This window comes from Ctenopharyngodon idella, chromosome 12 (assembly GCF_019924925.1).
Source record: "Ctenopharyngodon idella isolate HZGC_01 chromosome 12, HZGC01, whole genome shotgun sequence".
Lineage (NCBI taxonomy): Eukaryota > Metazoa > Chordata > Actinopteri > Cypriniformes > Xenocyprididae > Ctenopharyngodon > Ctenopharyngodon idella.
In genome coordinates, this window is record NC_067231.1 from 29,866,352 (window position 1) to 29,877,655 (window position 11,304).

Consider the following 11,304-nt stretch of genomic DNA (forward strand, 5'->3'; position numbering starts at 1 on the left):
CTTCACATGTCACTTTCAGTAAGACTTCCTTGGCTATCCAAAAAGACCATGCTGGTTGACCAGTATTTTTTGGTGGTAAACAGCATGATTATGGTCTACCTGCCAGAAAAGCACTAACCAGCAGAACTAGCAAACCCCTATATTTCCAATATCACAAATGCAACGCTGAAGTGTGCAATTTCACATTTTCATAGCACCAAGCAAACATCACCAAACGGCACTGCAAAAATGACAGTTTTCAAACACACTTCATCCGCTTCCATTGTTCAGGCCAAACAAGCAGGTCCCACCCCATCGCAAACTCCATTTGTCAGGCTTTTCAGGATACCCATGCAAACGAAACAACACAAAAAGTGCCACATAGCCACAATCTTCACTTTTTTGGGGAAATCAACATACCAACAGATGGTTTACTTTCTTAATTGCCTCTGCACAAGAAGCTGGGATAGCAGAAAGTAATTCAACATAGAAAAACAACACACTTCGACTCTCACTCACCCTCAGGGCAGGATTTCACATTACACAAAACAGCCCAGAGGCTTCTTGGCCCCGTCCCGCAGCGACCGGCCAATATCTGTACAATCCTCCAATCCTGTCAATAAATATGAGCCAGTCCTGGCTGCCACTCTCACTCTGATCATCTGCCAGCTGTCCACTCCACTTAATCTTCTCGGCAGACCAGGAATTCAGCACTTCCAGTAGCCGTCCCGGCTCCGGCAGAGGTTCAGACCCGGATCCCAGTAGAATGAGAGGTAACGGGGAAGACAGAGAGGAAAAAGGATGGAGCGGAAGACAGTGAGAAATAGAGATGTGAGGACACAAACTGTCTGGGAGAGAGAGGTGCGATCGCACACGAGGAAGAGAGACGGAGAGGGAACGAAGGAAGGGGAGGGGAGAAAGATAGAGCGAGAGAGAGAGAGAGATATGGAGAAGTGCGTAAGAATAAGAATGCGTGTGGAGCGCAGAGGGGGAGATTGCTGCAGAGATATGAAGCTATGAATAACCGAGACCGAACATGCGGTACACGCTGCGGATCAGAGTTGTTTGGAGTTCACCTGCCCCGGGCACGACTCACACTCATCATATAGAGCGAGACGTAGAGAACCTGCAAAACTAAAGTGGAACAAACAGCGAGACTGCACCTTTACCCGCAAGCAACCATCTGGACCCGAACGCACAAATACCTCAACGTTGATCAAAGCTTTATCCATTCCTAATGCATCCAGCACTGCCAAATGGGCCCGAACACAAACCCATAATATCATCATCATCCAAAATTGGGCTTATACACACAGACCACACACATAACAGATCAGCATTGTTCTTCAGTAAAGCAACAAAAAAAGACAACAATGCAGAAAAGCAGCAAAATCTCACTCTGTGTGGAAATCAGTTCTATCTGCTAACAATGCAGGAATGCCACGCTCAGCTTGGGAAGCTGTGCTTTGTTATTTTCAGTAGGGCTTGCGAGCGTACAATAGCCTGTCCATACCTTACTGCAACTAATACACTAAGGCACCGTGTAGTAAATCCTCAAGCATATTTGGTCATCGTCAAAGCACATTTGGACTCCTAGATATAGGGTCAAACATAGAATGAAATAGCAATTGTTGAACATCCCAGTCAGCCAAGCAAAATAAAACTTGTTTTGTAAAACTTACTAGGAGATAGTAATGCCGTGTTGGTGTTGTTGGCTGGTTTAAAGCAGAAATTTTATTTTTGAATTTTTCATTTTAATTATTTAAAATAATTAATATTTAATTATTTATTGCAAAGCAATGGTAAAAATAAAATATATTAAAATTAAATTAAATTATTAAAATTAAATTAAACTAAATTAAATTAAATAATTAAAACTAAAACTACTTGCCATACTCCTATTTGCGTACTCTCTAGCAGGGAAGTACACATATTTGGACGCAAGGTGTGTGATGACAGAAATCTATAGCAACTTGCTGCGATTCCTCACATTTGCTGCCCTCTGTACTGCAGAAAGCCATCGCATTAACCTGTGCGTGCAGCTCTAAACCAAAGCTACTCTCCTCTGAAAAAAGGCAGAGACAAACAAACAGGGAAATAATCACAAACAAATCGCTAAGTGCAGGACTCCCCTGAGACTGGTGGAAAATAAATAGATGTGTTTCATAACTAATACACAAAGCATCTGCATTAGGTCCGAGGAACAAAGAACACTAAAGCCCCTTTGATTGGGCTAAATATGTGGAAGGGGATTATATAATGCTTTTTTCTTCTTTATCTCCCTCTCCTTCTAACACTCCCAGTTTTTTCAAGCACCCACTTTATGTCTCTTAGCATTATGAAACGATCCTTTGGGTCTTTACCTAGAGTCAGGATGTAGATAGATTATGCCATCCTGTTACCACATAAAACATTACACCCCTATCCTTAACACATCAAATGGCTTTCTCATGTCCACTCAAATGCTAACACACAGGGTTTCGCACACACACATAAACATATTTAAACATACATACACAAAGCAAAGCTCTGGAGACTCAGCTCTCCTCTCTGTTCCCAAAAGCCCCGTAGCAGCACTACGTGATTGTCAGTTCAGTCTCAGGGCAGATTTGCTGCTAGTCTCTGCAGCTCTTAAGCCTGGCCTGGTTTCCTCTCAGCAGCAGCAGCAGCACATCCTCAAAGAGCTCTATACTCCGACCTGCCTGCCCTTGCTTTTTGCTCATTTGAACTCTCTCCCCCCCTCCTCTCTCTCTCCAAAATAAAAAAAATTTGACACAGTGCTGTATTAGTTCACAAGTTCCTTTTCACTGTATACAACAAAACAAAATTCAGGGCAGCAACTATCAGAAAAGCAACAATGGACACTAAAACACGTATATAAATAAATAATGTATTTAATAATGTAATTAATAATGCATTTATATCTGTGGTAAGTATATATCTTCATTGCATAATACTCTTGAAAACCAATCTGATGAGTTTCACATTCAGTCTAAGGCTGGGTTTACACTTGGCCACATACACAAGTGTAAACATGTTTCTGATTGGAATGATATCCAATCAGCGTGTCCTAGTCCAGCGGTATTCAAAGATCTCAGTGTAATGTAAACATAATTTAGCCATCCTGTCAGCATTCACAGCTAGACGTCATATAAACCCCCGCCCACTCTCTCTGAGGACTGTCAAGAAATTAAACTTATTTGAACTTGACAATAAACATCAATATTTAAAATGGTTTATTTAGACTTACATGATACCCTGTGAGTCATCTTTCATTTTAATTGTGCAACATTTTCTGAAATAGGCGATTGTCAGGTCTGCCGGTATAATCACAGTCGTGAGATCTAAATGAAGAGCTGCACGCTGTGAAGTTTCTTACTGCCAGAGGAATAATCTAATACACTATTTTATTTTTAATGTTACACTGTATGTTTTTTTGTATTGTTTTTATTGTTTATTATAATTAATCTTCCATTTCTATCTACAATATATTAATTGCATTTATAATCTTTGCACTTAAACCCGGATGATATGACTGGTTTAACATGATCTACCCACTTATTTTTGAATAATAAACTCTGGAAATATTCCTTAATTTAAAAAACTTCAATTAATTTGAACTAAGACTGGTTTTACGCGACCAGACCATTTGAAGTATCTGCCTTTTAAACGGGTCCATGATAAAGGCATATTACAGACCAAATTTAAATATTGTGCAGGGGACAAACAAACAAACATTTATCCTGATACAGAGGCCACTTGATGTGAATGTAAATCGGATCACAGTGATTGCATGTTAATCCCAAGTGTAAACGCAGCCTAAGTGAAGTCTCAAGTCTTTGAGTGCAAGTCCACGTCAAGTTTCAATTCTTTGGGGTCCAAGTCAAGTCTCAAGTCTTTGGGTGCAAGTCCACGTCAAGTCTCAAGTCTTTGAGGTCTGTGATGGAATTTTTAAGAAAATCTACCACAGGTCCACGTCAAGTCTCAAGTCTTTGGGGTCCAAGTCAAGTCTCAAGTCTTTGAAGTCAAAGTCAAGTATCATGTCTTTGGGGTCCAAGTCAAGTCTCAAGTCTTTGGGGTCCAAGTCCAAGTCATGTCTCAAGTCTTTGGGGTCCAAGCCAAGTCTCAAGTCTTTGAAGTCCAAGTCAAGTCTCAAGTCTTTGGGGTCCAAGTCCACGTCAAGTCTCAAGTCTTTGGGGTCCAAGTCAAGTCTCAAGTCTTTGAAGTCCATGTCAAGTCTCAAGTCTTTGAAGTCCAAGTCAAGTCTCATGTCTTTGGGGTCCAAGTCAAGTCTCAAGTCTTTGGGGTCCAAGTCAAGTCTTTTGGGGTCCAAGTCGACTCTCAAGTCTTTGAAGTCCAAGTCAAGTCTTTGGGGTCCAAGTCCAAGTCATGTCTCAAGTCTTTGGGGTCCAAGTCAAGTCTCATGTCTTTGGGGTCCAAGTCAAGTCTCAAGTCTTTGAGGTCCAAGCCAAGTCTCATGTCTTTGGGGTCCAAGTCAAGTCTCAAGTCTTTGGGTACAAGTCTACGTCAAGTCTCAAGTCTTTGAGGTCTGTGACGGAATTTTTAAGAAAATCTACCACAGGTCCAAGTCAAGTCTCAAGTCTTTGGGGTCCAAGTCGAGTCTCAAGTCTTTGGGGTCCAAGTCAAGTCTCAAGTCTTTGAAGTCCATGTCAAGTCTCAAGTCTTTGGGGTCCAAGTCAAGTCTAAAGACTTTGAGGTCCAAGTCATGTCTCAAGTCTTTGGGGTCCAAGTCCAAGTCATGTCTCAAGTCTTTGGGGTCCAAGTCAAGTCTCAAGTCTTTGAGGTCCAAGTCAAATCTCATGTCTTTGAGGTCCAAGTCAAGTCTCAAGTCTTTGGGGTCCAAGTGAAGTCTCAAGTCTTTGAGGTCCAAGTCAAGTCTCATGTCTTTGGGGTCCAAGTCAAGTCTCAAGTCTTTGGGGTCCAAGTCAAGGCTCAAGTCTTTGGGGTCCAAGTCAAGTCTCAAGTCTTTGGGGTCCAAGTCAAGTCTCAAGTCTTTGGGGTCCAAGTCCAATTCTTTGTTCTATTTTTAGCAATAGTACTTTCAGCTAGTTATTGTAATTAACAGAATTAAAAGTGAAATATCAAAACTGATATTACTTCAAAATGCCTAATAAAGCACACTAAGTAATACTTAAATCATTCATTTAAATGGCAACACTTTAAAATAAGGTCTCATATGTTAACATTAGTTAATGTATTAACTAACATGAACTAACAGTGAGCAATGTATTTCTCACAACATTCATTAATCTTTGTTAATGTTTGTTCATAAAATAGTGTTGTTCATTGTTAGTTCATGGTAACTAATGTAGTTAACTAATGTTAACAAATGAAACCTTATTGTAAAGTGTTACCATTTAATTTTCATTCACAATCAAAAACTATTACTTTCAAACTATATAACATTATACCATTTGGAACACAGGGACAGTCACCACGAGAGAAAAAAAAAGCGCTGTGTATTTTGAGCTATTTGAGTTGCCATAGTTTTCTGTAGTCCTCAAGCAATGATGGATACTGTAGTCTTCTAGTGAGCATCGAAGGTAACAAAACCCTTGTATAAACAAGCGTTACAGTAAACAACACAAGTAAAAAATATTCCTGTCTGTGTCATTTGTGATAAGGCGATATAATTACGCACACCGACTCAACAAACCGATCTGTGAAAATGAGTCGGACAGGGTCATAAAATGCATATGAAAGTGTCTGTCTAGTCCAGATGCAAATTAACTTGGTAGCAAATACTTAGAGGAAAAACATGAAAAGGACATGGAAACATGGACAGCAAGCAATATATATTTATATAATAATACATAATAATGCTGGCTTGGTATGTTTGCTGCAGCACATATTGATAGGAAATGAATGAATGAAAGAACAGTAAAATGTTGTTTTCCATGCCATCATGTGGGGTAGTAAAGAGAGAACGTAATCGTGAATGCTGTAACAAAATGACCTGTGTTTTGTCTTTAAGTCCAAGTCAATTCTCGAGCCAGTTTTTCATGAGTCCAAGTCAAGTTGCAAGTTGCAAATATTTTTATTTTTTTTTATTATTTTTTTTTGTGACTTAAGTGCAACTCAAGTACAATTTGCAGACTTAAGATTCCATTTCTGGTAGACTGCAATGCGGGACAAAATTTAATAATTTAATTTCTTTAATAAAGTTGCTTGAGTAAAGAAATAAATACATTTTAAATAAATAAAACATGTCATTTTTAAGTAATTTAAATGAATTAAAGTATTTATTTATGCCAGTGGCTATTTACACTAGATAAAATAGCAATAGATGCTATTTACACTAAGTGAAAATAGCAATTAGATGCCATTTACACAAAGTGAAAATAGCATTTTTTCTTAGCGATAGATTCTATTTACACTATAGGTGAGAATAGCGATATATTCTATTTACACCATGTAAAAGTAGCAGTTCTTTGCAATAAGTGTAAATAGTAATTAGATGCTATCTATGCTTTATATTGGCAGATACTATTTGCACCTCAGTATTTTTGTACATTAACAGTAGGGGTGGGACGGTTTGTATCACGGTTTTAGTGTCACGGTTTCGGTACAGTTCGGTATGTGCTATGTTCAATACAAAAATAGGACAATTGTCAAATAAAGAAAATAAAAACAAATAATCTAAACAAATAAACAGCACAAATAAATACATGAGAGCTAAGATACAAGTAAAATAAACAATGCTTTACAGGTTTTTCAGGTATCTAACAGCTTTCAGGTACAGAAATTGAATGAATCAAATATAAACTAACACTTCATATAAACTTCTTTGAATAGTTAAATAAAGATTAAACATTATTGAAGTTACAAAAGCTATTTAGTCAAGAGTGATTTCTTCGTGCTTTGTCGTTCGATTAACATTAAAACACAGAGAGCAGGAATATTAGACTGCTTTCCCTTTAAGACATAATTCAAAGATCCAGTACACTGATACTGATACACGTGTTGTCTGTCTCGTTTTTCTCCTAAGACATAACCTACTATGTTTGTTAGGAGAGAGAAGAATGAAATCTTGAAAGAGAATTTGCACGAGAGTATTTGCGCGCAAGTTTCCTCACAGCGCGCGCAAGTTCTCTTTCGCGTCTTATAGATGAATGTTTAAATTGGCAAGGTTTAAATGAGTTTGGTTTAAACACAGATAGCAACGTGAGATGTTCAGGTCTCACGCACTATCAACACCCGGGTGATGACCGCGTAAGTGACTGGTCATAGAGCTTTCGGCACGTCATTGAACATTTGTTTACAATGAGTGACTGTTTTGTCCATGTTCTTTTGATAATCGTTGTTGTAACGTATTGGGAAACTAGAATGCATATCCATCGACTGAAACATACATTAGCCGAATCCGTCTGTCTGTTTTGCACGTTGTTTTCAACAAACCATATTACAGATGTGTCGTCAGATTTGGGATGAACCGCGGTGCAAGCGCGTGCCGAACCGTGAGTGGAGAACCGAACGGTTCGATTTTTTACAGCGAACCATCCCACCCCTAATTAACAGGGTGCAATAATATCATAGAGTGTAAATGATTATGTTTATTAAAATTATTAAATGGATGCTTCCTTATTGGGAGAATAAAAACCCTCCCTACACTTTCCCCTAACCCTACCGAATACTTTCACTAAACACTATTAAAAGGTCTACAAGCCTTACTCACTACTGCTGCTGATCCTATTTCTGTCAACCAGGGGTTAACGCAGGGGGCGAGGGTGAGAAGTGAAGATGAGGATGATGAAGATGAAGAGGTCAAATCCAAGGGCACCAAATCACTAGGATACACTCAGGAAAGGCTGGAAAAGGCACATAAGCGATGATGTAAGTTGTGTGCCTAATAGCGCAGGAAGATGAGACCAGGCTTAAGCAGATTAAGCACAGACACTGTTCCATTCCAATCCTCTATTAAATGGGCCTAAACCGAACTCATACACACAGCCTCTACAGAGAGACCAGTTCTATGACCTATCAGGACTCTCAAACACCATCATATGGAAACACTCGGCCTTTAGCAACACACTTCAAAGGAGTGGGGCTGAATTTAAGGGCTCCAGCTGAAAGAGAGGAGCTTAGCCGAGCTGAAGGAGTGAGAGGAGAGCTGCTGGAGGATGACAGATTGCATTCTGGTGCTGGCGTATGCGCTTTTCTCTCCCCTTCCTTATTTTATTTAGTAGTGATGAATCGGCTACCCGCTGAACAATGAGCTGAGTGGATATGTGTGAGGACCGGCAGTCGGTACCGCAGTTGCAGAGAGGGCACAGAAAGAGATAAAGAGTGAAAGTAAGAAAAAAGAAACAAAGAAAGAAGGAAAAGAAGAATAGAGCAGGGCTATATATACATATTTAATATGAAATTTCTTATGCAAGAGACATTTTGGTAGCGTATGTGACTTAAATGTTATCAGTAGCAAAAACTGTATTAGAGTTAAAGGGTTAGTTCACCCAAAAATGAAAATTCTGTCATTTATTACTCACGCTCATGCCGTTCCAGACCCGTTAATCTTCAGAATGCAAATTGAGATATTTTTGTTTAAATCCGATGGCTCTGTGAGGCCTACATAGGGAGCAATGACATTTCCTCTCTCAAGATCCATAAAGGTACTAAAAACATATTTAAATCAGTTCATGTGAGTACAGTGGTTCAATATTAATATTATAAAGCGACGAGAATATTTTTGGTGTGCCAAAAAAAACAAAATAACGACTTATTTAGTGATGGCCGATTTCAAAACACTGCTTCAGGAAGATTTGGAGCGTAATGAATCAGAATCCGCAGTAATATTAATATTGAACCACTGTACTCACATGAACTGATTTAAATATGTTTTTAGTACCTTTATGGATCTTGAGAGAGGAAATGTCATTGCTCCCTATGTAGGCCTCACGGAGCCATCGGATTTAATCAAAAATATCTTAATTTGTGTTCCGAAGATCAACGAAGGTCTTACGGGTGTAAAACGACACGAGGGTGAGTAATTAATGACAGAGTTTTCATTTTTGGGTGAACTAACTCTTTAAGTTTGATTCAGTTGCATAAATCAGTTCAAACTGTTTAACCGATTCAAAACTGATTCAACGATTAATTTTGCGTAAACACTCAAAAATGTTTACAGAATTATAAAAATAGTGTTATTAATCATTTTGTATCGTTACATTGATCCACAAAGGCCACAAAGAGTATTTGATAAAAAAAAAAATTTGTTAATTCATGATAATTCTGGATACTATTGGTTATTGGCTGTATTTACTCATACTAGTATTAGTGTATTTGATTTAAAATATATTTACACATTAATTACGTTTATGTGAAAAAAAATCTAAAATATTTAATCATTAGTCAGTGTATTTGATTTACAAAATGTGTGCAAATTTGAAAAAAAATATATATATATTATTTATTATTAGTAGTCATAGTAGTCATAGCATATTTGATTTAAAATCTACACTTTATTTTGATGGTCCATTTTAGACATTCTACTAACTGTAAGTAACTTGTCAACTACATGTCAACTAACTCTTATTAGAATATTAGTAGACTGTTGGGGTTAGGGTAGGGTTAGATGTTATGGCTCGAGTAAGTAGAATAAGTTGACATGTAGTTGCAAAGTTACTTCTTGTCAGCAGAATGTCTGTTGAGGGATAACATTAACATAATATATAACAATAACATTATTTAACAGATATTAAGCAGACAGTCTACTAATACTGTAATGACAGTTAGCTGACATGGTGACATGATGTGAAATATTTACTCATATTAGTCAGTATATTTGATTTTAAAAAAATTCATTCTGGATCTTATTGGTACAATAGGAAAAAATTTTAAAAGTAAAATTTCATAGAAGTATAGAAGCAATGACTTTTTCAGATTTTACTGTATTTAATTTCTTGTATTAAATATTTTCAATGTAACTGTCAACAAAGGATGGTGAAAAAAACATTTAGTAAAAAATGCATAAATATCAAGATACTGAATAAAAAACCTAAAAAAGTATTGAGATAGCATCGTTTATACTACAATAACTTAATACAGAGTCTAAACAGGCAGCATTCTGCAGTGTGGGCTCCAGCTCAGGCACTCACTCTGGGTTTAACATGGTGAAAATATGGCGAGGATCTCATGGAAACAGAGACAACTTTAAGTACAGTGATAAATTACACTCTCCGTCAGCAGCCCTGCGGAGAGGGCTCTGATGCTATGAAGTCTGAGTAGGCGAGGGGCTGCATCGAGAAGTAAGTGTGTGTGTTTATGTGTGTGAATCCCATGCGGGCAGGCTGGAATGACTCAGAGTGACAGATGCACATGCACCACCGTACCCCTCCCGTTCAACGTCAGTGACCAATCGATCATCCCTAACTCCAGAGAGGAAGGCGAATTTGCGGCACTATGCAGAGAAAGAAAAACGTCAGAGGTCTTCAGTCAAAGGTTAATTTAAACATACATATACTTAAACTCTGTGAAGCCAGTGGCACGGATAGAATGCATATGTCTCTTGCACTGCTGAAGATTCAACACCACAACAAAAGATTTCGAGATGCGAGCGCAATGGTCAAGCATATCTGTCTAGTGTAGGGTTGCCCAATCCTGTTTCTGGAGATTTACCTACCTGCAGAGTTCAGATCCAACACTGATCCAACACACCTGTCTGTAGTTATCAAGTGCTCTTGAAGATCTTAATTTGCTGGTTCAGGTGTGTTTGATCAGGTTTGGAGCTGAACTTTGCAGGAAGGTAAATCAAATGCATTTGTGTAGTGCATGTTCACAGAAAAACTATGGAAAAGCAGTAAAGTGGAATGTGGACTCGCATTTTGTGTGAACGGCTTCAAAAGCATACATCACAACCAATGTAATCTGATTCCCGAATGAATAGTTCGAAAAGATTGGTATGAATCAGTCTGACAAATACTGTCAGAGTCTGTGAATCACTCACTCAAACAATTCATTCAAGACTTGTTATTTTGGAACAAACCAAATGACTTTCTTCATGAGTGAATCATTGAATCATACACTAAACTGAATTGATTCTTTCAAAAATGTTGATTCACTCAGGAATGAAACACGGCTGCTGTGTGGTTGATGGTTTATTCTGATTTGACATTAACTGGAAGCATTGAGTCTAAAATGTAAGATACTCAATTTTAACCTTTTGGTTATTGTAAAAAAAAAAAATTGTATATGATTGGCTACTGGCTATTGGCTATGTCCTCTATTCCTTCATTTATATCTATTAGAACAAAAAAAGTGAGTGCAGCCTATCAGTCATCATTAAAGGCTGCAGAGTGGACAGCATCC

At 38.1% G+C, this 11,304-nt stretch overlaps 1 protein-coding gene across 5 annotated transcripts in view; it reads right to left on the bottom strand.

Annotated features, from left to right (window-relative positions):
* The window catches only part of LOC127523941 (inactive ubiquitin carboxyl-terminal hydrolase 54-like), a 36,957-nt gene extending 36,106 nt beyond the window's left edge, over nucleotides 1-851 (bottom strand). For 2 of the 5 annotated variants that reach the window (XM_051915158.1, XM_051915157.1), the window contains exon 1: nucleotides 499-851. The gene's annotated coding sequence lies outside the window, so the exon portion shown is untranslated. The remainder of the gene's footprint in view (nucleotides 1-498) is intronic. The other 3 variants (XM_051915159.1, XM_051915160.1, XM_051915161.1) reach the window with 2 other exon arrangements.
* Nucleotides 852-11,304: the final 10,453 nt, after the last annotated feature.